The 26,689-nt window shown below is 39.3% G+C and overlaps 1 protein-coding gene across 6 annotated transcripts in view; it reads right to left on the bottom strand.

Moving 5' to 3' along the window:
- The window catches only part of tjap1 (tight junction associated protein 1 (peripheral)), a 155,632-nt gene that overhangs the window by 98,295 nt on the left and 30,648 nt on the right, over positions 1-26,689 (bottom strand). For all 6 annotated transcript variants that reach the window (NM_001365539.1, XM_068212900.1, XM_068212899.2 and 3 more), the window contains exon 2: positions 7,133-7,256. The gene's annotated coding sequence lies outside the window, so the exon portion shown is untranslated. The remainder of the gene's footprint in view (positions 1-7,132; positions 7,257-26,689) is intronic.

Genomic DNA, 26,689 nt, shown 5'->3' on the forward strand with positions numbered 1-26,689 from the left:
GCCAGATGCCAGGAACTAAATCAGGTTTTACGTACCATGCGTAGTCCATGTATAGGGCAGATTGGTACATAAAGAGACCAAATCTCATAACCAAGATGTAATCGCAAAAAAGGCATCACTTGGACAAGATTTTAAGAAGCTACGAGTAGGCTTATAGCCTTTGACTTTTGTGCAATATGTTGCTATGAAACAACTTGCCATGATTCAATGTTCTATGCGCTGAAGACTTATGCTATACTTTTGCACTACAAAGATTTGTTATGATTACATTCTATAACATGGAGTGATCAGTTTGTTGACTGCATTTAATTAAACCTAAAATTAGCCAATGCTAATGTTGCATTAACGACATGAATAGTATTGACAGTGCGTTTGTTTTCCAATAAAACTAGTAATTGGAAATGCATTGTTTTTGCAACATGTTATGAGCTGTCAAACAGCATTTGAACATTTCTTTCCTGCCAATAAATTGCATATTGTGGCAAAGATTTGCATCTCGTGTTTTACTGATGACATTATTCGTGAAGAGTCGATTGTCGACTAGACTTCAATAACATAAAGGTCGATTTTGAAAAAAATCTAAATTCGTTCAGCTCCAATGTAAAAGGAAGGAATGAACCTTTAAAATACAGGAAACTGCATTACAGGACTACAATTTTTATATATCAGCCATGGTGGTGCTTTCAAAAACAGACCTCAAACCTTTAAACAGTAGTGCATACTTTCTACTATCAGGCTTTAACAACAGAATATTTGTCAATTAGATCAGCCAAACAAAAAGCTCAAGTCTGCCAATTGTTGTTGGCAGGATAACCCCACAGAACATGAGTCAAGGATTCAGCTCCGTCCTCTCTCTCATTGTGCAAACAACAGGAAACACGGACCGCAGATCAACTGATTGAGGGGTTGTTATCATGCCAGCAGATATGAGGATTCAGTTGGTTTGTGAGGCGTGTGTTTTGCGCAAACATCTTGATATCCAATGGCTATACCACTCTGCACTCCTTGCTGAAAAATCAAGCATGATCCAGCCTAGGATGGTTGGCTGGTTTTAGCCGGTCGACCAGCCTGGTTTTAGATGGGTTTGGCCACTTCCAGGCTGGTTTCCAGCCATGTCCAGCCTGGTCTTAGCTGGTCAAGCTGGGAGATAACAAGCTAAAACCAGCTTGACCAGTATAGCCAAAACCAGCTATGTCCAGCTTAAACCAGGCTGGTCAAGCTGGTCATTTTCCAGCCTGACCAGCTAAGACCAGGCTGGAAATAGCTGGAAACCAGCCTGGAAATGGCCAAAACCCCTCTAAAACCAGGCTGGTCAACCAGCTAAAACCAGCCAACCAGCTTGGGCTGGTTTAAGCTGGATTTTTTCAGCAGGGCTACAGACTGAGTGAGGTGTGGAAAAAGAAATATATTGGTCTGCCTTGTAGTCCACTTTTAAGGGTATTAAAAGCAACGATGCCTCAAAAATGTCTCCTGGAATGCATTTTCTATGCTAATGTTTTGGGAAAATACGGCTGTAACTAAAAAATTGTGGAAAAAGTGAAGTGCTATTAATACTTTCAGGATACAGTGTTTATCATCAATGCCCAATCATCACCTATTTAATCCTTTTTTTAGTTATCTCAGTAATTTGAGTAACTTTAACTCAATTTAGAGAGGGACAAAATACTATCTGAACGGAGTAAATTTTACTCAGACGATTTTGCTGTGTACAAAGCGCAGCACTCTATTCTTAGAAAGTCCCTTTAAGGCAAGTCAATTCACTCGGCAGCCATCTTTGTAATGCCTCTCGGGCACTCTGTCTGAATGGAGAAACATCAAATTCTCCAAAACTGTTTGTCAAACTTACGATTACATTACATATTTGGATGTGATGTGTGTGTTCATTTAATGTTTGGTGTAAACCCAAAATTATGCAAGGCCTCGAATCTTTAGGGTTTAAAAAGTATGTTGTCGTAGAACACACAAGTTTGCATCTGCTCTGCCAACCCAGAGAGAGAGAGAGAGAGAGAGAGAGAGAGAAAAAGAGAACAAAAACTAGTATCCAAGATGCCAATGCCACTCTAGTTCAGAAGACACTGTCAATCAGTATTGTTTTCTTTGGCCATGCATATATATCATCAGTTGTATCCAAAGACTGAGTGAGTCACAGCACAATGAATCATTTTCCTCTTCTGTGCTTAATCTCATAATAGAAAACAGTCCCAAATGTGTTCATCCTTAAATCCACTAAAAATATTAAAGGTGCTGTAGGTGATTGTCTTCAGAAATGTTTTTGTTGTGCTGGTTGAAAGTCTCTTCACAATCCAATAGTAATGATTAAAGTAAATGATCTAAATGTGTTTATACAGTTGAAGAATTATTAGCCCCCCTTTTCATTTTTTTCTTCTTTTTTTTATATTTCCCAAATGATGTTTAACAGAGCAAGGAAACTTTCAAAGTGTGTCTGATAATATTTTTTCTTCTGGAGAAAGTCTGATTTGTTTTATTTCGGCTAGAATAAAAGCAGTTTTTAATTTTCTAAAAACCATTTTAAGGTCAATATTATTAGCCCCTTTAAGCTATTTTTCCTCGATAATTTACAGAACAAACCATCAGTTTACAATAACTTGCCTAATTACTAGGGTTGGGTATCGTTTGGGTTTTTACCGGTGCTAAATCGATACTTTTAAAACAGTACCGGTGCCAAAATGGTGCCTGAACCGATACCTTTTTGCCACAATATATATATATATATATTTTTTTTTTTTTTTCATTATAATCGAACGATATAAATATATATTTATAATAAGTTTAAGGTTAATGTTAATGGCAGAAATATGAACAGTCATGAGTCGTGCCTGGGCGCCGCGGACAGCCGCTGACAGCCGCTGACTTGCGAATTCATGGCGCTGAGCAGCACTTCTGGTGGGCGACCAGCTATACGTTCTTGTTGCGGCACCGAAATTAGGCACCGAAATTCATATGCTGATTTGATCCGGTGCATACCGGTTCCAAAGGTACTGATACCATAATGGCACCAGGTTTCGGTACCCAACCCTACTAATTACCCCAACCTGCTTAGTTAACCTAATTAACCTAGTTAAGCCTTTACATGTCACTTTAAGCTGTATAGAAGTGTCTTGAAAAATATCTGGTCAAATATTATTTACTGGACAACAGGACAAAACTACTAATTTAGTATTTTTATTATTATTATCATTATTATTATTATTGGGCGAGGCAGTGGCGCAGTAGAAGGTCGCTTGTTCGAACCTCAGCTCAGTTGGCGTTTCTGTGTGGAGTTTGCTTGTTCTCCCTGCCTTCGCGTGGGTTTCCTCCGGGTGCTCCGGTTTCCCCCACAGTCAAAAGACATGCGGTGCAGGTGAATTAGGTAGGCTAAATTGTCGTAGTGTATGAATGTGTGTGTGGATGTTTCCCAGATATGGGTTGCGGCTGGAAGGGCATCCGCTGCGTAAAAACTTGCTGGATAAGTTGGCGGTTCATTCCGCTGTGGCGACCCCGGATTAATAAGGGGACTAAGCCGACAAGAAAATGAATTAATGAATATTATTATTATTATTATTATTATTATTATTATTATTATTATTAACAGCTCAGGGATGTTTAAAGACAAGATCTTTGTGTGCTTTATAAAAATGTTAGTTCTGTTTTTAAATTGAGGGTAGGAAATGAATGCTTTTTTTTTTTTAAACTGATTCATCCATTAATTAAAAAAATAATTTTCAGATTGATCGATTATTAAAATTAATCGTTAGTTGCAGCCCTAGTTTCAAGATCCATTAAGGTACCTACTTTCCTTTAAATCAAGAGAGATTTAAAAGACATTCTACACTACAGTCTAACTACAGGCCACTACAGGGTAACACACGCGCACACACATTTTCAGGCTTGACCTTGCCAAACAATCAACATGAAGATCTTACAGCAACAGGAGATGTGTGATCCATGTGTGACCTTCAAACAATCCACATCCGGACAGTGAGGAGTGATTCAGTGTGTCTGTCACGGCTATTCTGAGGCCACAGCATTGAGTGAGAGACACAACGGTTTAAAAGAAACACATCCACAGAGGCTCCAGTACTTCATTATTAACAAGCACCTGAGCCGGGCCCAGTTCTACTGGCCCGTGCTCACTTTTGTTCAGGCCTCTGGTGAATAATTTAACACACAGTAAAGTTCATATATCTATGAATCTGAAAAAAGGCCATATATTTTCCAGGATCTTGAACAGCGGTGAATATTACAGCTCTGCTCATTAGAGTAAGTCCCTGATCCACTTGTCGAGTCGGAATAGCTCATGTTGAACTCTCTCACACTTTGAGAAAAAAGATTTTGGAAAATGCAGACATTTCCGCCTTTTTCTGTCATTTTATTGTAGGGAAAACGTTAATATCCACTCTATTATGTCAAAACTAGGGTTGCATGGAAAATAAAAACAAAATTGATATTAATGACTAGGGGTGTAATGGATCACAAATCTCATAGTTCAGATCACATTATGGTTTTTGAGTCACGGACCATTTTTTTGGATCTGCCATAAAGTGGAGGAGACAACTGTGATCTGCATTCCATTTGTTACAAAAACAGTACAGCAAGACACTCTTGGTTTTAAAGGGGTGGTCTAGAGTGTATTTTTTAGGCTTGGTTGTGTTTATGGTGTGTGCTCATGCTTCATTTGTAAAAAAAAAAAAAAAATCACGTTTTTTTTTTTTAGATTTTTTTATTTTTATTATGTATAGCTACTTAGCTAACATGAAAACGACTGTCATATTTCCTAGTTCCTCTGAAAGCCTGCCCTCAAGAGGCTCTGATTGGTCAGCTAACATATTATCCTGTGATTCGAAGATTGGCTCCACAACAGAGCCTTACTAGCACATGCTTTGCCTCTGTTGTGTAAATATTGTCAGTCAGAGTTGCTGTTAGTTATATCAGTTTGAGCCTGAATCAGACAGAAAATAAAGAGCACAGCTGAATCTCGTATCTGCTCTCTGACAAGTTTCTTTCATGAAACGCTGAAACTGTCTAAGCTATGTGTAGACGTTTCAAAACGTTTTTAAACATGTCTCTACAGTGACCCTTAGTGGTCATTTTAAGGTATTGCGTTGAAACAATTGGCGGGAAACTCTGGAAGGCATCGAGACATTCAATTATTAGTGGTGAGCAAAGCGAAGCTTCTTGAAACGCTGAAACCGTCTAAGCCACGTGTCTACATTTTAAAACCTGTAACTACAGTGACCCTCAGTGGTCTTTTTTTGGTATTGCTCTGAAACAACTAGCGGGAAACTCTGGAAGGCATTGAAACATGCCATTATTAGTGGCGAGTAAAGCAAAGCTTCGTGAAACGCTAAAACCGTCTAAGTTATGTGTAGACGTTTCAAAACGTTTTTAAACATGTCTCTACAGTGACCATTAGTGGTCATTTTTAGGTATTGCTTTGAAACAATTGGCAGGAAACTCTGGAAGGCATTAAGACGTGCCATTATTAGTGGTGAGCAAAGCGAAGCTTCGTGAAACGCTGAAATCGAAGCTATGTGTCTACATTTCAAAACCTATATCTACAGTGACCCTTAGTGGTAATTTTTGGTATTGTTCTGAAACATCTGGCGAGAAACTCTGGATGGCATTGAGACATGCCATTATTAGTGGTGAGCAAAGCGAAGCTTCGTGAAACGCTGAAATCGAAGCTATGTGTCTACATTTCAAAACCTATATCTACAGTGACCCTTAGTGGTAATTTTTGGTATTGTTCTGAAACATCTGGCGAGAAACTCTGGATGGCATTGAGACGTGCCATTATTAGTGGTGAGCAAAGCGAAGCTTCGTGAAACGCTGAAATCGAAGCTATGTGTCTACATTTCAAAACCTATATCTACAGTGACCCTTAGTGGTAATTTTTGGTATTGTTCTGAAACATCTGGCGAGAAACTCTGGATGGCATTGAGACATGCCATTATTAGTGGTGAGCAAAACAAAGCTTCGTAAAACGCTAAAACCGTAGAAGCTATGAGTTCAACGATTCAAAAATACCTGCCTTTAAAGAGACAGTTATTGGTCATTTTTAGGTATTGCTCTAAAACGACTTCAACAAAGGTACAGTTATGTGAATTAAGGAATTATACCTAACATATAATGAAGAAACCACATGATTTACTGGAGCGATTTGTGTTCCTGACAATATATAGACATATTGCGTTCTATATATTGCGCATCTATAGTCATTTATATTTTATTTTTTTATTGCTCTGTTCTTTATTGCGGTCTGTCATCAAAATGAATGAATAAATATTTGTAAATGAATACGAGTTGTTATAGTCAAACAAATTAACATAATTATAAGAGATCAAATCACAAGTTCAGAATTTTTATACAAGTCAGGATTCGAACTCGGGACACCAATTCTCACGCATGGTCTACTAGGCTTAGCGGTAGTTGTTTTCGACCCTGTCAAATCTAAAAACGTAAATTTGCTAGGCCTCGAAATGCTTGTTAAATGATTGAGGTCCAGTAAACGAAATTAAAATCACACCTGCTCTACAAGCAATAACGAACATTACAGGAAATACAATTACATTACAAGATAACAATTAAACGATTGCATGATAAAGCAACATAAATAATAAAGTAATAAATGTTGCACTCACAATTTAGCGAAAGCTGTGATTGTCATGCACATCTTTTCAGGGAAGCACATCGATAGATTTTAATGCTCCTATTAGCAGAACAAACGGCTCTGTAACCAGTAGTAAATCTCCTGCAGCTGCTTTCAGATTGAGCAGCGTTTACTACGCACAATTCACTGACAAGCTACGCAAAAGAAATAACAATAAAAATTCGATATCAGTGCATTTAATTAAAATTGTAATACTTTAAGACCCCCTGGACAGCCTATTTTTAATACAAACAGTCAGCTATATGAACTGCACTTTCAACTTTACCAACTTAAAGAAACAAAAAACAGGCTTTTTGAATGTATCAAACAAACTCCAGTAGACATGTTTGGACAGTTTCAACAGGAGCATTCAGAACAAACACACTGAAGCACATAATAATCTACAAGCTAAAACGAGCACCACAAGACACACAGTTACACGAAGAGCATCAAAACCCAGTATGGTATGGCGTGGTCGCTCACCTGGCGTGTGATGCCGTCTTCTCCAGACTCATCGCCCCAATGGGTCCCTCCGGAAACTCAATCTAGCGCACGTCTCGTTCCTCGTCCTCCCGCTCCGCATGTGCACCTCAGGGCTATCGATGACCTGAAACAAAAGCAGGTGGATGGAAAAACACAAGCGTCACTGGCTGCCAATCATCCGGGCCTGGGATTAAGTGTCAGCGAAGACTCGGCAGGGCCCGAGGGACAGTCGGAGTGTGTCTCAAATGAACGTCTGCCTCAGTGTTTTGCATTCACACTCAGTGATTCGCTCAGTAAAGCGTCGACCCCTTCGGTCCCCGTGGGCCTGGGCATGGGCATAAAGCGGTTAGATGCTAATTAAGGTGTGCTCAGGAGAAAGCGGGCTTGATTAATGGATGTGAAGGACAGCACTGCGGAAAGGCTGATATTCCCTGGACGCTGCACACCAAACAAACTGCCGGGCCCATGACGAGCTTCTGTGAGGTTTTGGAGGGGGAGAAAAATGGCAAGAACAAGCAGAGAGTCCGAGATGACGTGTTTGTGTATGTGTGTGATGGTGAGGGTGAATCGAGAGCAAGTGTTTTCTTTGCCAGCCGGTTCTTGTCTAAGCAGATCCACTCTGAAGATTTGCCTGCAGAGTTTGAGACCAGGGTATTTTATTCTTACTGTCTGGTACTGATGAAGAGTAAAAAGACTAAGCAATACATTTTAAAAAGTCATTAGTCAACATAACGCTCAAACAAAAGTGATAATTTCTTACTTTTAAGTATACAATGAGAAAAAAAAAAAAAAAAAAACAAGTAGCAGTTGGAAAATAATGTATTTTTTATTATGAATATGAATACAATATTAAATAAATTGCAATATAAAATAAAATATTATTTAAATGAAGTAATAACTTTAATAGTAATACTACTGATAATAATAATAATAATATTGCTATTAATAATAATAATAATAACAAAAGGAATAACAAAATATTTTAGCGTTCAATCAATTATTATTTGTTATTTTATACTTAATTTACAATAATAATAATAATAAAAATAAGAATAATTTCCAATAGGGCTGCATGATAAAAGAACAAAAAAACTATTAAAAAACAACACAAAATAAAACTAGAAAAAACTAATTAAAATAAAAAACCCACTGTTGTAAAAACATAGCAAATGAATAAAGGAACAAAACAAAAACCAAACCAAAAAAATTTTTTTAAAAATACATTTAAAATTAAAATAAAATAAAAAACTAAACCAAACCAAACCCAAAAACATCAAACCAAAAATCAAACCAAACCCAAAACCAAACTGAACTAAAACCCAAACCAAAAACCAAACTAAACTAAAATCCAAACCAAAAACCCAAACCAAACTAAACCCAAACCAAAAACCAAACTAAACCAAATCAACCCAAACCCAAACCAAAGCAAACCAAAAACCACACCAAAAACCAAACAAAACAAAACCAAAACCAGAAGCCAAACCAAAAACTAAACTAAATCCAAACCAAACTAAACTAAACCAAACCAAACTAAAGCTAAAACCAAACTAAACTAAACCAAACCAAACTAAAGCTAAAACGAAATTATACCAAACAAAACCAAAGCAAACTAAAGCTAAAACGAAATTATACCAAACAAAACCAAAGCAAACTAAAGCTAAAACCAAACTAAACCAAACCAAAACACCAAACACTAAAAAAATAAATAAATAAATAAAATATTCCCAGGAAATCAATGATTGGCTCTTATACTAGAAGGCGGGGCTTCATTCGTCAAATTGACTGTTAAGCTGAGGTCACACTGGACTTTTCTCCCCATAGACTTCCATTCACACGCACGTGAAAGTGTCAAACCGGTGGTTTCGCAGTTCACTGCGTTAGAAAGTTCAAGCTTGGTGACCTCTGACCTGCAAAATCGCATCACATGATTGCGTGAAATCAATCAAAGATCAAAATAGGACCTCTCTGGACAGCAATTTAAAACATGGACCAATCGCTCGCTTTTTTTAACGGCTAATCATTTTCTTTAATCCCGCCCCTTTTCGCAGAGTGACTGCAGCATTACACCTTTCCCTATTCAAAACAAAACGTGTATTCTATAGCTTTGCTGAAATCCAAAGGGAGTAGTATTGGAACTTGACAAACTCTTAATTCCTACATGAGCTAGACACACATACTGCTAAGGGCATGGATTAGACTTGATGCTAACAATTTAGAAAAAAAGTTTAATCTTTTAAATATGCATAAAAAATGCAATAACAAACACCGAATGCCATCTAATCCACTTAACTCTGCTTAGAGCCGAGGAGCCAGCTGACCACGTCGAAGAAAATACTGCACGAGCAATAAAAACCCCCCAGAAAATCAATTACACGGCTGTTTTAGCGAAGCACGACTGCTGTTCTGAATTCCTGTACAGCTCCTTTGGAAAACAAGATAAGAAGAAACACGACACACACACACACGCACACACAGACTGTGAAGGTCTCAAAGACAACAGCCTCTTTTTCCCAGGCCCATCACTGTGATTGATGCCAGTAAACATTTGCAGTGTTCAGAGAGGTGCAATCCTTTAATCAAGAATGTAGATTTAGCACATGATTTAGCGCTGGCTGAAGAAACCCCAAGTTCGCTGTAAAAGCAGCTTAAAGCTCAAAGAGCCTTTCAGAAACTCTTCCCATACTTCACTTGAAGACCAGACGCTCATGCTCAGCAGGCCTGCACTTTGGCTAATGGCGTCTGGCTTTTGACTAGCATGAAAGCATCGGAATCAGATTAAGGCGTAAAACTTGCCATTATGTATAGCGGAGCCTTTGCGCAGCAGGACACAACATGATGGGAAATGATCTAGAATTACTGGGAAATCACACTGACGAACTAACAAGAGTTTTTTTTAATAAGGGCCATCATTTTAATGGCCTAATTGAGTGAGATTACTTAAAGGGGTGGTCCAGAAAGTAATTTTAAGGCTTGGTTGTGTTTATAAGATGCAAAGCAACGTGTGCTCATGTTTCACTTGAAGGAAATCATGTTATTATTTCATATATCTCACTTTGATTATACACAGCTACTCAGCTAACATGAAAACGACTGTCATATTTCCTAGTTCCTCTGAAAGGCCCGCCCTCAAGTGACTCTGATTGGTCATCGCCATAATGTGCTGCGATTCGCGGATCGGCTCCACGTCACGCTCGTTCAAGCACGTGCGTTTTGTGTGAACAGTCAGTCAACAAGTATGTAATGAGTGAAATTGGGATGCGGCTTCTTTAAGAGAGTGTTTGTGTGTCATTGTGTGTGCTTATGTGTGTGTGTTTATACCTGTAACATGAGAAGCGCATGTGTGCAGGACTGATGTTTATTTTTATTTTTCTCTCATGCTCGGATTAAGTTATTTTCTGTGGTGACGCTGCTGACAGAATAAAGCACAAGATGTGGGATGAGACCTGTGTGAGCCTTGATTGAACTTTGTTTTGGTGCTACACTCCAGATAGGAGAGCATTGCTGTATTTTTCACTCATATCTGGAATATGCCTGTGTAAGTAACATGAGTCTTTCACTTATCTTTTGCGACTTCATTGTCTGAGATGTAAAACGCACGGAAAAGCTGCCGATAGAGAAACTGCCGTCGCACACAGAGAGAGACGCACGTGCTGTGCTGTGTGTGTGTGTGTGTGTGTGTTTACAGCAGTTTGACTGATAAATATGGACTTTTAGCTAAATCGTTGGCGGTGGCGAACATCATTTCCTGTTGTTTACATCTTTGCTACAACACATCGTTAACGCTAGACACTGTACATGTCATGATTAGTTTTAACAGATAAAAACACTTACAGGTCGTGGCTCAGAGTTCACAGCGTCTCCTTGTAGTTACTCCATATTTCTGTGTTTGGGTCGAGTCATTTGTAAGCCCAAATACAGAAACAGCACTGTGTTAACAGCAGGATGGCATTTTCTCCCTCTGCTATAACGTTACAGCGCCTCTGGCCACGGCCCCTAGATGCACAGTGTGGTTGCGCAGTAAACAAACCTTTGTGATCTAACAGGGGGCGGAAGTATTTTTTGTAGTCCCTAAAATTCGTTCATTGTAGGCTTTGCTAAGCTAACTCTGTAAAAACCAAGGTCTCCCTTTGCATTGAACTTTGAGCATTTTACATTTAGAGATGCTGTTTATGTTCACACAGCTACATTACACATCAGCTAAAGTTTAAAATATGATATCGTAGTGGACCACCCCTTTAAAGGAAGGTAATGCCATCAATTTATTTGAAACTTTTCAGCCTGCGACCCCTAAAATAACAATGCCAGTGACTCGTGACCCCTAAATTCCACGAAGGTGGTTATAAATGCAATGCAAACGTGGCGAACGCAACAATAGGCCTATAAAAACACAAGCAAATTGACAGCACAAACAAGTGCAAGTCTAACAACCATGTCACGTTTATAGTCATTTATTAGTTTCATTAATTTTCATCTGCTTTTCCCAGTGCTGGTTCGCAGGGTCAGCAGTCTTAGGAAAGAACCCTAGACACTTCCTCCAGCTCCTCCGGAGGAATCCCGAGGTGTTCCCAGGCCAGACGAGAGACATAGTGCCTCCAGGGTTCCCGAGGCCTCCTCCCGGTAGGTCATGCTTGGCAAACCTACCTAGATAGGCATACAGGAAGCATCCCAAACAGATGCTCGAGCCACCTCAGCTGACCTCTCTTGATGTGGAGGAGCAGCGACTCTAGTCCGAGCTCCTCACCCTTTCTACAAGGGTGCGCCCATATCATTGAAAGATGTTGTTTATGTTCACACAGCTACATTACACATCAACTAAAGTTTTAAATATGATATTATAGTGGACCACCCCTTTAACTACTACTAAAACAACTAGGTAGAGAGGGTAACCTCGACTGGTTGAAAAATCGCAATCACAACTTTGTGTTTAATGCACTTCAAACATCAACGAAGCATGACAGATTTCCACAAGCCAGCTTGATGGAACTAATCTAGCACCAACAGTGATGCAGCTTTCTTCTGGTCTTCAGTGCGCAATGTCTACACAAAGACAGCTTCCCCCACAAAGGCCTAAATCCAGCTCTGTTGATCGCCATGTAATCCCATCAGCCCCTCTGCTCCTCGAATGCTGGCAAACACGGCACTGGTCACATGGGCTCCGGGTCAGAGATTAACAAAATGTGCACACACACACTCACAAACATGTACAAGTGAAGTCAAAGTTATTACCCATATGACTGTAGATTTGCATGTTCTCGCATTCATTTAAATAAAAATAGGGCACTTTGAAAAATGTACATAATTAAACATAATTTTCTTCTACTTATAACAAATATGATGTTGAATTATTTTTGAGATATATGCGTGCAATCTGTCATTAAAAACATTGTTAGACCATTTAATTCACTAGTAAAATCAACATTATATAGGCTAGAGTAGTTATTTACACTGTAAAAATTTATTTTCACGCACAACTGTGTGTTCGCTATGAAAGAAAAAAACATATCAAATGCTTGTCGCAGTCTTGAAATGATGTGCACGCTTGATGAAAGTGATTTCCCGGCCGCAAATACATCATTATATGAAGACAAAAATTACATTTTTGGGTGAATTATACCATATAAATGCAGTATGTGACTCTTGTAACATCATTTAGAGGTGTCCATGTCGCTAAGCAACGGGTGTGAAACAATGAAAAGACTCCTGCAGCCGCCGTTACTTCTCCCCTGAACTTAAAATTGGCAGAATCGTAGAAATGCTGGATTAAGATCGTCTAGGTCACAGGTGTCAAACTAATTAAACACACCTGATCAAACTAATTGAGTCCTTCAGGCTTGTTTGAAACCTACAGGTAAGTGTGTTGGAGCAGGGTTGGAACTAAACTGTGCAGGGCTTCGGCCCTCCAGGAATTGAGTTTGACACCCCTGGTCTAGGTGGTTGAATCGGGATCGCAATCTTTTTTCGATTAATTGTGCAGCTCTAGCAGACAGCGGGTAAACAGAGTGAATAGCGGAAACGATCAGAAGAGCATCCAGAAGGACTGAAGTAGCAGACCTGCAGTATGTCAGCGTCCGCATGGGATGCTTCTGGGTCTGGACACGGACCTCGATCTGGCTGCTACCACTGATCACAGATCTTTTTTTTGCAGCGTTCTGAATTTTGATTGCCAATGTTAAGCCAATTGTAATCGATTGTTTTGGTTCAATTTGGAATTTTCCCAACCAGAGCCCGGGGGTCGAGAGTGAGTGCTCCAAATTGGGCCCCCCCTGTTCTGTGTCTGTCTGAATTTATATCGAGTGTCTGTTAAAACACTGACAGTAATGCGCTGTGATTTGGCCTCACCTCCGCATTTGCGCTTTATCTCCTTCACTTACCATGCTGAAACCCACAGAAACTCCACGCACACACTGACACGTGAAGAAATGAGATGTCAACAATAGATTTACATACTAAGAGGTGACTGGACAGGTCTCCGCACGTGCAATGGATGGGAAAGGTAATCGGAAGCGTACAAAGGCGTGTTTGACTAATTTGTTGCAGTTGTTTTTATTGACAAAATAATATTAATAATGCATATTCTGAACCATGAATCACAGGGAAATCGTGGGATTACAACTGGGCGATACTTTTGCTTAATCGAGAACCGTTGCATCCCTATTGTCAAGAGCAAACTACTCTTATACAATAACTTGCCTAATTAACCTAGTTAAGACTTTCAATGTGACTTCAAGATGAATACTAGTATCTTGAATAATATCTAGTCAAATATTATGTGTTGCCATCATGTCAAAGATAAATCAGTTATTAAAAATGAGTTATTTAAACTATTATGTTTAGGAATCAGTTGAAAAAAAATCTCTCCGTTAAATAGAAATTGGGGGAAAGAATCTACAGGGAGGCTAATGAATCTGTATAAGCACACACACACACACACACACACACACACACGCACACACAGAGTAGAGGAGGGGACAGTCTGAGTCACAGAAGTAGCTGTCGTGTATGTGTGTGACAGATTGAGAGGAGTCAGTGGTTGTGTCTGGCCGCTGTCAGCTCAATGTGTAGCAGACGTTTGATCCTGAAGTCGCTCTCTCTGCCTGCACACTGCGCATGTGGCAACGGGCAGCTGCCGCCGAACAGCATCTGCCAAAACGTGGAGAAACTGATGCGACACTGACTCAGTCATCATGACGTTTACAACACCCTCGTGTAACCTTAGCTTCCTAGTTCTTGCCCTGTACACTGTTGCAGCCTTTGAAGGGTCTCTTATAGTTTCATCCTTCATAGACCATTTTAAAGAATGTAAACAATAACAATGGTCCTAACGTGTTTCCTGTTTTACATTTTTATTTTCCATGGCTGCAGAGAATCCAGAAAGGTCCACATATTGATCAATAATATCAAGATAGCTGCTTTAAACATGAAGTTATGATTGAAGTGCCTTATGTTAGAGTAATCAAATAGTTTGATAACAAGCAGGAAATGTTCATGGGCCAATAATATGACCACATTGACATGTTCTATACCCATTTTCAGGGATTATAAATCATCAACAATAAAATCTTAGTACACATTTTACAACATGCCTTTTGTCATCTGACTTATTTTCAGCGAGGTTAAAAGCATCCCTACTGATCAGGATTTCTGCAGCCGAGTACTGACTCCTTGTCATGGTGATTGGTTGATATGGAGAACTGATTCCAATGCGTCAAGCTTAATAATGCATAAAGTACATCTTGCTTCTAAGTGTTAACCTTAGGAGAAGATCTCGCCTTACCTAAGAGAATAAACTAAAGATGTTGAATACAATTTATTTTTCTCTTTTTTTACTTCGCCTTAGACCCTTAATTATACCTTATATTTATGAACTGCTACAGAAAACAGCATAATGTAAACATAAAAACTGGTAAGATAAATTATAAATAATGTAATTTGGAAACATTGCAAATGATGAAAGATGAATTCAACATGTCTCAATCAACAAAACAAGTTTGGAGCTTATATTTGATGCATAACTCCAGTAATATACAGTGCCACAGAACTTTATCTATAAAGTATAAATATGGAAACTGTGTTCATCATAACTAAAAACTATGTCGTGTTTAATAGCCTCATGCATCACGCACCTGTCAGTCAGTCACCTTAAAGTGTTAAACCAATAACACACAGCACTACTACGATTACAGAAAAGTTGGCGCTGTTATAAATCTCTTACCTTTTAATATGTTTTGGTGCGATTATTACCCACTATTAAAAAAACAGCAACTGAATGTTTTGAATGAGAAGCTGTAATGTAGCTATGTATGTGGCGCCCCGCCATGGAGGAATGAATGTAGTGGAAATCATGATTAATAATTAAGGGTGTCACGATCCTCCAAATCCTCGATTCGATTACATTTTCGATTCTAAAGGCACGATTCGATTCGATTTTCGATTATGAATAATTAATTAATTAATGACCAATTAATTATTTGTAGCCTACCGTTTAAACTATCGGACCTGGATGGTCTTTGTTTTACCCATAAACAAATCATACAGTAAATGAATAAAGGTAAGATACACACATAATTACCACCTGTCAATCACTTTTTCTGCGGGACTCGTGAATAGGCAGTGATCTGTGTTAGTATAATGGCGTTGGAACCAGCCAACAGTATCTGAGGTGTGCGCTAAAATGACTAAGTACAAGTGAGTGAAAGATTGAAGCAGTCTACTGATCCTCTGACTGCCTGTACCCGCAGTCTCGAGCCCATGGCTGTGTGTGTGCGTCTGTGTCTGTGTGTGTGTGTCAGAGGTAGAGAGGAAGAAGGGCTGCTCAGAAATGCTACACGCCACTGTGGATGTCAAATCGTTGTCGTTCTAAAATGCCATTTAAAACAAAGACAGTGTAAACAGGGCCTGAGTGTGTACTTTTCGCGGGCGGATTTGCAACGGGGGCGGGCGGAGGATCGCGATGCCGGTGTTGTCTATCGGACGAACCCTAATACGTACATAGCAGAGCTTGCAAAACTGTGTTTTTTTTTGTCGACAACATGAACGTTGTCAACATAACTCACTGGATATCCAAAATGCTTACACACCGGCGACTTCATTGAAAGAGGAGAGGGTTTAAGTTCTGTCGACGGGTCTCCTGCTTCTGCAGTTTAACAAGCACTTCAACAAGCCTGTTTTTTTTCCCGCTTAGCAAGCCAAGCTGACGTGACATGGGGGCGTGGCAGCATCGTAAATTCTGTTTTTTGATTCGATAATCGAAATTGAGCATAAATTTTGATCGATTTCGATTAAAAATCAAAATCGTGACACCCCTATTAATAAATTTTTTTTTTTTCCAAGGGAAATGTTATATTGCAAGAAATATTGCATATTTATCAGTATTTTGCAGCCCTAGTTAGTAATATTTTAAGACGAACATATATGGCCGGTTTCCACTGAGTGGTATGGTATGGTACGGTTCGGTACGCTTTTATGGCCGTTTCCACTGTCAAAAGACATACCGAACCGAACCACTTTTTTGGCACCCTTTCAAAAGGGTAGCAAACAAGAGAAAGGGTACCAAAAGGCAGAGCTAGACGCGCAGCTGAACGCTATAGTTTACTGAGATACGTCATTCGTTTAAGCAACAAGCCAGAATGAAAACAAAAGAACCGCCATGTTCAAAATACACAGCGAGCGATTACAGCAGAATTATATACATATAAAAACGAGCCATGGTCAACCCGGGCTCAAACAAACCTTGCCGTCATCTTGATGAACAGCCACAAATTCAAAAAGAAGAGCAGATTTACCCTGTGCCCCTTAGTTTTTTATGAAACGCGAGCGGTTTCGCTTTCTCGCTTGTGCTCACCGTGCGAAAATATCTGAAATAACGAACTTTTTGAGCTCATGATAATAACGTGCGCTCAATTATTTAACATGCTTTAGAAACCCGATCCTGTGAGAAACTGACAAACGCCAGAATGAAGCGCGAAAAGACAAATGAGAAGCCGGAAAAAAGGAGCACATTACTTTTCCAGCAAACATGTCGTGAACAAATTGCCATGTTTAATTATTATCATCACCTTTTGGACTAATATGAACTCAGAATGACAGAATTACTCTCTAACAGAGGCTACATGTGCTGGTGAAGATTGCAGACACAGATGAGAGGTCTGCACTGACCGTGGGCTACATTTTGTGTTGTTTTTGAATCCAATTAAGCACTAAATGTCTGCTGTGTGTAGTTCTTCTGTAGTTGGTAACATATCGGAGACTTTAAAGGGCCATGAAACCCCCTCGTTTCAGCAGGGTGTTTTCACACCTCTACTTTCGAAAAAGTCAGAAAAGTGGGCGTGTCCAGCTCTGTTTAGGAGGGAGTGTCGGAGGTAGAAAAGAGGGATGGAGTGGGAGTGTCTATTTGGGCGCGCTGACTTTCAGAGTCAAAATACACAAACACAGGGGAGAAAGTGACTGTGTTTACATGGACATCTGTAGTTGAATTATTTGGCAAATTAATAAATGGTGGACTTTAACTGCAGTTTGGCTCTTTCATTCAGGGAATTCATTCATGTCCCTCGCGACAAACGAGATATTTGATTCGAGAAACTGCTCTAAGCGTGTATTTTTCATGCAATTGATACCGCACGTCGAATGAGAGAAAAAAAAACCTCAGCATTTCCCGGAAACTTAGATGCACACGGCAGGTAGTGTCAGAAAGCCGCGTGTCCTACACGATGGTTAAAGTTTGGTTGTGATGCTAACGTGTTTACACTCGGTGACTCGGTGCAATAGTTAACTTAGTTCGATACAAACAAACTGAATAAACAAAGAGCACTGGTCGCTCACTTACCAAATCTGTAGAGACAGGACAATCACCAGCAACTAGAGCCGCGTCTTTATTAAGAGGAGACTACAAGCGAATCCGGATCTCAGCGTTTGCAGATGAGAACAGCTCTCAGGTAAACAATAATCCTCCTTAGACACGTAAGTTATTGTTGTCGCGCGTCGCGTACACTGTTAATCCACACGTGAGTCTGAGCTCTCACAGAGAGAAAATGAAAACAAAACTTCACTGCAGCAAACTATAAAAGCAACACTTCACGCTTGTTTTGCCAACACAACGTGGCGTCTCTGTCCTGTAAACACGGTGATAGTAATGAATATTAATGAAGTTGCACAATAGAGCGCGCTGATTGGTTTGAACCAAGCTTTACTCATGCATTAATGCATCACACTGTAAGATGTAATAAGACTCACTCTGGCACAGACGTCCAGTCTGCACGCTGGAATACACGCTATTATGTCATGACCGTGACGCAGCTTCAAAAATTAGTTTCAAATTGGAAGTACGAATTTGCTTGAAATAACGCAAAAACAACCAATTTACACTCTTTAGTGAAATATGTGTCCTAATAGTGTTTTTAGCAGTGTGGGACACATATACGACTGTCAACAGCTCAAACACATGTGTTTTGGTGTTTCATGACCCTTTAAGGGGCTGTATGTGTTCATATATGTTGCATTTATTTATTTGTTTAATATAATTACAGACAGTCATTGATCTGCAGTTATAATCAACTAATGTTTATACAACATTTATACAGAAGTATTTGTGTGTATAAAGTGTCTGTTTTGTGAGAAGTGCTTCTCATATGACGTGTAAGCGACCCGTCCAGCTTTACTGTAGACATTTTCATTAGCGAGAATGACGTCGACTGAAACATTGTCATACACCATGCCCACCAAAAGGGTACCCGTAGTAGTGGAAACGCAAGCCTGATAAAGGTGACCAGTACGACCTGAACTGTACTGTACTAGTCAGTGGAAAAGAGCCATTACTGGACTTGATTATGCAAACAAATCATAAGATAAGAGTCTAAAAGTCCAATACGCCATTATGTTAAATTAAAATACCCTTTTCTGACAATCCCTTTCTACATCAGGCTTCACAAGGTTGAGATATTATCAGCATTTTCCCTTCAGCTTGTCATGGAATGGAAAACTAGTCTGAAAGGCACAGATACATATTGCTGCAATGAATCAAAAACCGATTACCATGGAAACTATTACCACGGAGACAGGTGTATTTAATTACTTCTGTCTGATTAATTTTGTTTGTGGGGGAAATTAAAAAACAAATGAAACTTTAAAGCAGGTTGCAGTTGTGACGAGTGTGTGTCACGCGTTTACTTCCTAATGCAATTATTTTCTTTGTGATGTTCATCTGATTGAGCTCCAGTCTCATAATTGCACAAGATGACAGCAGTTTAATTGTTTAATGGCTGATTTGAAGCAGCAAAACAACACATTTCTAGCTATTGTCTGCAAGTTTTCACATTCAAAGCTGTCAAACGGTTTCCCATTCTCACTCTGCTTATTATATCAGAAACTGTTATGTTAAAGAAACTCTAAATGCTGAATAACAATCCATTATTTAAAACGAATGCTTATGATTTCAGCCTGAATCTGTTCACTTCAAAAATAAAGCCACCGCAATGCAGACAGACACACGGCCTAATGTCGCATCCGGCAGATGAATAAAGTGTTATAGCTTTGGCAGCTACAACTGCCAGTGCTTAATGCTGTGCATTTGAGCAGTTCCGAGTTAGACAAGCATCATAAGGCATGTGTATGCTTTACCTCAGCATGCCTAGAAACATAATTTGCACATTATTCCCACTTATAAACAAACTTCTTTGGATTTTGGTCAACCCAAGCTCATTCTAAAAACGTAGCCCCATGGACGTTTCTGGAGACCGCGATTTACCTGGCCGGAGGTATGTATGGCTGCATTTTGTTTTTTCAAGTGAACGCTGTGGGGCGGTGTGACGCCGCTCTTCTTCGCGCTCGCCGGCTGGGCTCGCCATCTTCGCCGGGCAGCATTCGAGGCTGGGTTCGAGACCGGGTTCGACTCCGGCGACGTAACACGACGAGCTAACCGGAAAACTGGTTGCGGCAGGAAAGCCCTTCACACGGAGGAGGCAATCCCAGCCGGCGAGCACAAAGAAGAGCGGCGTCACACCGCCCCGCAGCGTTCACTTGAAAAAACGAAATGCAGCCATACGTACCTCCGAAGAGTGGTTCCAGAAATTAGGTAATCCAAAAAAATAAAGTGAACGAGTTCGTAACGGGGCAAGAATGCGGCGAAATCCGAAAACGCGATCAAAATAGGACAAGGGCTTTTCTTTTTCCGCACGGCTTTCGTGAATCATCGCTTAGGTTTAGGGAAGAAGAAGGAGGAGAGCGACCTGGCTCGGCCGGCCGCCCAGTCAATCGTACAGTCATTCAGCCAGTCTGTCAGTCGGACAGACGGTCGCTCAACAGCGGCCTCTGGCAGCTTTTTACGCAAACGGCGCGCACACACTCGGCAGAGAGGCATTCATGACACGAAAAAGCGTGCACAGCGGCCTTTCGCGGATTCGCGAAAAACAAAAACTGCACAAATACGTACCTCCCGGTAAGACAACCACAAAAATTATCATTAAATAAGAATCAGAATATCTGCCGAGGTTTTCAGTCATTCATAGGGGTTTGAAGTCTGAATAAGCTTGACTAAGTTTTGTTTTTATAACCTAAATTAAGTTTAATTAGATTGTGAAAATATCCATTACCTTTTTATTTTAGTACGGCCATTACATAAACATTTGTAGAATAGACATAACAATATAAACATAACAATAATATAAACAAATAACAACAAAATAAATGAAATAATATAACAATAAACAAAATTATTTGTTTGTAATAAACAAATACGTACCTCCCGGTACGTATTTCGTGGTCTCCAGAAACGTCCGCGGGGCTACGTTTCCAGAATGAGCCTGGGTTTGGTTTTAGTACATATTCGTATATAAACGTATGCTGGATAAGTTGGCGATTCATTCCGCTGTGGTAAACCCTTGATAAATAAAGAGACTAAGCTAAAGGTAAATGAATGCGTTACTCCTTATTTCACTTCATCACGAGATTTACACATCAGCATTGAGGAGTAGATGATTTTAATTCTAAACCAAAGATAGACTCCTTACCTTTATTCAAATGATGCTTTACCCAGAACCGGTAGAGCACAGACCGCTCATGCATTAGCAGCACTTGACCTTGGCATTATCATTTCTTCAAATAGTAAATCAAACCCTGAATAAAGAATATCTGCATAATTCACAGAATTTCTTTCAAAGGTCAAAGAAAGTCTGACAGCTAAACTTGTTGTCGTCACCAGCTTAATTTCAGGCTTTTTTTCTGCACTCTCTCTTGATAGAGCTAGTCTATATGCATACTAATTTAAGACAGCAGCCGCCTGAAGACTGAGTACACAGAACACAGAGGATTGTTTGTTGAGGGTTTTGCACCTTTGAGAGATATGAAGTCTGTGTGTTATCTTGAAATTTCTCTCACTGTAGATCGAGTATTTCACCACAATTTCAAAACTGAATTGCATGCTTGGATAAATATAACTAATATATGTTTAAATCAAAATTTCAAAGGCAAAGGCTATTTGATAGATTTCAAATTAAAGACAATATTATAGTAATATTTTGATTTTAATTTTTTTGCTACTTCTAATGAATAAATTAGCTAATCATAGTCATAAATGAACATCTCCAAACATCTCTCTTTTGTTCATGGTTATATTATTTTATTTATTTTGTTGTTATATGTTTATATTATTGCTATGTTTATATTGGTATGTCTATTCTACAAATGTTTATGTAATGGCCATACTAAAATAAACAGGAAATTGATATTTTCCCAATATAATTTACCTTAATTTAAGTTATAAAAACAAAACTTAGTCAAGCTTATTCAGACTTCAAAACACTATGAATGACAGAAAACCCTCAGTAGACATTTTGATTCTTATTTAATTATCATTTTTGCAGTTGTCGCTACTTCCACCATTGGTAAGTTCACCTCTGGGCCAGGTCTAATAGCATAATAACACCTACTGGGGAGGCAGGTTTCAACAGAGTAATGCCCCATCTGATTGGTCAAATCTGTAATTAACAATCAGTGCATCCAACACACATATTTAGCACATATAATAAATGTAATTTAAATCACACCTCTCAACAATTTTTATATTTCGATGTGCTTACATTATTTTTAGTTTCCATTTTTCTTTTTGCATTACCCCCTTGTATCCAGCAGATGTCCTCAGTGTGCAACATTTGACCAGTGAATCCAGCTTGTGCAATCAATCTAATTAAACAATGAATTTAGGAAATCGCAGTTAGTCTATTGGAAAAAAAAAAAATATATATATATATATATATATATATATATATATATATATATATATATATATATATATATATATATATATATATATTATTTTTGGCAAATATTTTCAACACAAGGATGACAAAACTTGCACAGTATACATGGGGTACTTTTACTTTTATACTTCTAATTTGCTCCCCTGACTTACATAGCTATTATATTATGTTAATTTTTATCATTCCTTGTACTCAAGACTGTTATTATAATTAATATTTAAATGCCCTATGAAATTAGGCTAAAGTTTTTAGATAGTATTAGCTTTTTTTTTATGTCAGCTGATACTTCAATTTGTCATTAAGTCTTCTAACCAATCAAATGCTCTCTAGTATCTAACATATCATTTTTTAAAAAGGAGGAGCTACAGCATGTCCCACCTTCTCTTCATCAAATCCAACTCGCTTTTTAAGATCTCAAAACTCAGGCTTCTGGTAGTACCCAGAATATCAAAGTCTACTAAAGGAGGTCGAGCCTTCTCATTTATGGCTCCTAAGCTCTGGAATAGCCTTCCTGATAATGTCCGGGGCTCAGACACACTCTCTCAGTTCAAAACTAAATTAAAGACCTATCTTTTTAGTAAAGCATACACACAATGGTATGATGCATGAGTCTGCTCCGAGCAGGTGAGTGGGCTTGACAAACCACCTGTTGGACACACTAATCCAGTCTTAATGCACCAAACATTTTGTTATAAATACTTACAGGCTTTATATATTTGTTCCTATGTTTGTTTATATAAGTCATATTTTTATTTATAGCGCTTTATTTTCGCATTGACATTTAATATCTCTTTCAAATACACTTTGAACAGCAACTACGCTAATAATTTTGTTTGTTCTCTATTTCCACCTGGGGATGCCCATGAACTAAATTAGATAATTATAGGCATAAATAAAATATCAGAATACATAAACACGCAAATCTTGCAGTTTGTCACTTCCGCCTTAATGGATCAATGTTTTTTTTTTTTTTTACGTCAAATTCAATGTCATGAAATCTTTTAACCAATCAAATGCTCTGTGGTATCTGACATGCCACACCCCCTCTAAGACGCTTATAAGATCTTAAGATCTCAAAACTCAGAGCTTCTGGTAATACCCAGAATAGCAAAGTCTACTAAAGGAGGTCGAGCCTTCTCATTTATGGCTCCTAAACTCAGCGATAGCCTTCCTGATAATGTCCGAGGCTCAGACGCACTCTCTAAGTCCAAAACTGGATTAAAGACCTATCTTTTTAGTGAAGCATACACACATTGCATCACATAACACTCCTACATCATGTTGCGGAGGTCCTCAAAATCACTGGGATTTGGATCCTATTTTAACACCAGAAAATTTGAACAGAGACTTGTTGGGTTTATATCACTCCAATATGACCGCGGGCACACACTATACATACACACAGTTCTGTCCAAACAGCTTACTAAAGTTGATTTTCCTCATGGGTGCCCTTTAAATATTATAAGCCCTTTACATTTCAATGGATTCTGACTAGCTGTCGGTGTTATATTGTTTATTATCAAAGAAAAAAAAAAGTTCTGAGAGTAATTCCAACAATATTGTTTCAATACATCTTTACTGTTATTGCCGTGGTCTGAACTCTGCTGTTGTTTTTCATCCAGAACGATTTTTAGAGCAATGTCTTCATCGTTATCTTTATAGTTATTGTCCTTGGTGTAAAAGGGCCCTTAACAACCATCTGTAAAACACTGTTATCCAGTCAGACACAGTATTGTGGCTATGCATGTGTATATGAAAGCGTGTGTGTGGCAGCTCTCAGGTCTGCGTCAGCTAATGAAACTGAAGGGGTCTAATTAAATGAGTAACACCCTCTATTAATTTTGATCTTGCTCTTCACACTCACCTGAACAATACGAAGAGCTTTAACAGAGCTCTCATCCTCTCTGCCAACAGCTCTTATACAATAATGGTTTACTACAGCAAAAAAAAAAAAAAAAAGACTCACACTTCAGTAGGACAACACATTCAGACACATGTCCCCGCACCAAACAAAAACACAAATTATATATTACACTGTATTCTAACAACATGCAACGACGATATGAAATGCGATAAAGGCATGTTTTTAGTGCTAAAACTAGTTTTTGTTAACCATCTGTGACATCGGTGAGCAAAATATCAATTTCTGCGACGTCTATGATTAGCTACTATGATAACAAACACCTCAGGTACTGATTATGTGCTTTATTCAGTGTTAGCCCACATGAGCCTAAAGTTGTGGCATTTTTTTATATTGTAATGCAGATCCTAGAGAAATGGAATATTAAAGGAGAAAACAGTGGGTTTGGCTTGTTTTTTCTACTGCAAGCTGATTGGATGTAGTCAAGTAGGGATTATATTCAGAAAGTTAGTGAAACAGTTTTGGGGAGAACTCTTATAATCCAATGCTGTGTTCACACCAGATGCGGAAGGCGCGTCAAGCGCGAGTGATATACATGTTAAGTCAATGCAAAGGCACGAATAGACATCCCGCAGCGCGATACGAGCGAATGGCGCGGTGTGAATGGCGCAAATTGAGCATTTTGTGCGTTTGACGCACTTAACATGTTTCACGCGAATCTCTCGAGTTCAAAAATCTGAACTTAAGCGGACATTCGCGCCGCGTTAACCAATCAGGAGCTTGCTCTTGTGGGGGCGTGATTGTGACATAACGCCTGTTGTTGGTGTCCCAGGGGAAATCCCCCAGCCGATACCGACAACAGTTCATTAAACTAGGCTCGGCTCAGTCAGAAGCACCGCTGAAAGCTTCCATCATCCAGGTTCAATTTTTGGAGGAGTTTATGAGTTCACAGAGATGAGTGCACCACCTCTCAAAGAATCTAGTGGATTCAGACACGGCTCTAAACGTATCGATGCTGTTTTTCAGCCTTCATAAAGCATATAAACACTCTTATATTCTTAATAAAATACATGTTAGCAACGAAGCTAGAGTCACCGGGCAAACAGAAGCCCTGCCCATCACGCGAATGCGCGTCTGTTCTGAAGTGGATTTGACGCTCAATTGAAGCAGATTTGACGCCCAAATGAAGCGAGTAAACTCAAATGTTTATGCGGCTATTTTCGCGCGAATATCGTGATTTATCCGCATGTTCCGCGTCTGGTGTGAACGCAGCATAAGGCTGCATTTACTCTGCAGATCTTGATGGTCAATTGCAATTTTGTGACTGCATCCGCTTTTTTTGCTGACCTGCGTACATCATCCTTTAAAAGTGACTTGTATCTGATTGTCTGTATTTACACAGCACATAGCAAAGACGCAATGACCAGAAGAAAAAAAAACAGCTGATAATAAAAGAGCGCCCTTTTCTCCGTTTCTGTATTTAATGTGTTACTGGGGTTTCATTTTTTAAAATCTTTTTGACACGATGGTTTTCTATAGTTTATGACAAAAGTTCTCATTGGCTATCTTCAGGTAAAAAAGACAGTAGGTTTCGTAATGTAATGTCCATGACGTGATTTATGCATGTGCCATGTGTGACAGTTTTAATTTGGTTTATATTGGTTACGTAGCAGGTGTTACTCTCTCGCTCTCTCATTACATACTTAGATATGAGTGCTATATGACAACATGAAAGCTGTTTAAGTCCTCGTGTATGAGTATTAAGGTTTGGGACTCTGCTGAAGTCTGTTCCGAAATAAAAGCATCAGACTTGACATCATTCTCTATGGTTTATAATGATGCGTGACTCACATTGACGGATGAAAATCTGATCTACCTGCTTAAGCCTGGTTTATACTTCTGCGTCAAGTGACCGGCGTGACCCACAACGCATGCAACGTGCGTAGCTGTGCATTTGTACTTCAGCGCGCTGTCTCTGTTGGTCTGAATTAACACTTCCGAAACGCTCGTTGGTAGTGAAAAGTTTATATTCCTCTGTGTCGAGTTTCTTCGCTGCTGTTTTGCTTTTCCTGAACACTTCCTGGATTTACAAGTGGCTCAAACTCGCTCATTTTGAGGCAGGAACTGGCGGACGTGCAACAACTTTAACTATGAGGTAAACACAAAACAAAACTTTCCATCAGGAGCTCCTTCACAGGACTCCACACTTGTAAACAATCGCTCGCGCCATTCGCGCGGCTCTCGGTCCCGCCCAGACTCGTCAGCGCTACCAAGCCGACCAATCACAGAGCTTGCGCTACGCGTCATTGCGACGTGTAGTTACAATTTTTGAGAGGTGCACGTCAGCGATGCCGACGGCCACGGCGAAGGGCTATGCGTCAGCGCCGTAGCATACGCCGGAGTTTGACGCAGAAGTATAAATCAGCCTTTACAATGCAAACACAAGGG

The sequence above is a fragment of the Danio rerio genome, chromosome 13 (genome assembly GCF_049306965.1).
Source record: "Danio rerio strain Tuebingen ecotype United States chromosome 13, GRCz12tu, whole genome shotgun sequence".
In the NCBI taxonomy this organism is placed as follows: domain Eukaryota; kingdom Metazoa; phylum Chordata; class Actinopteri; order Cypriniformes; family Danionidae; genus Danio; species Danio rerio.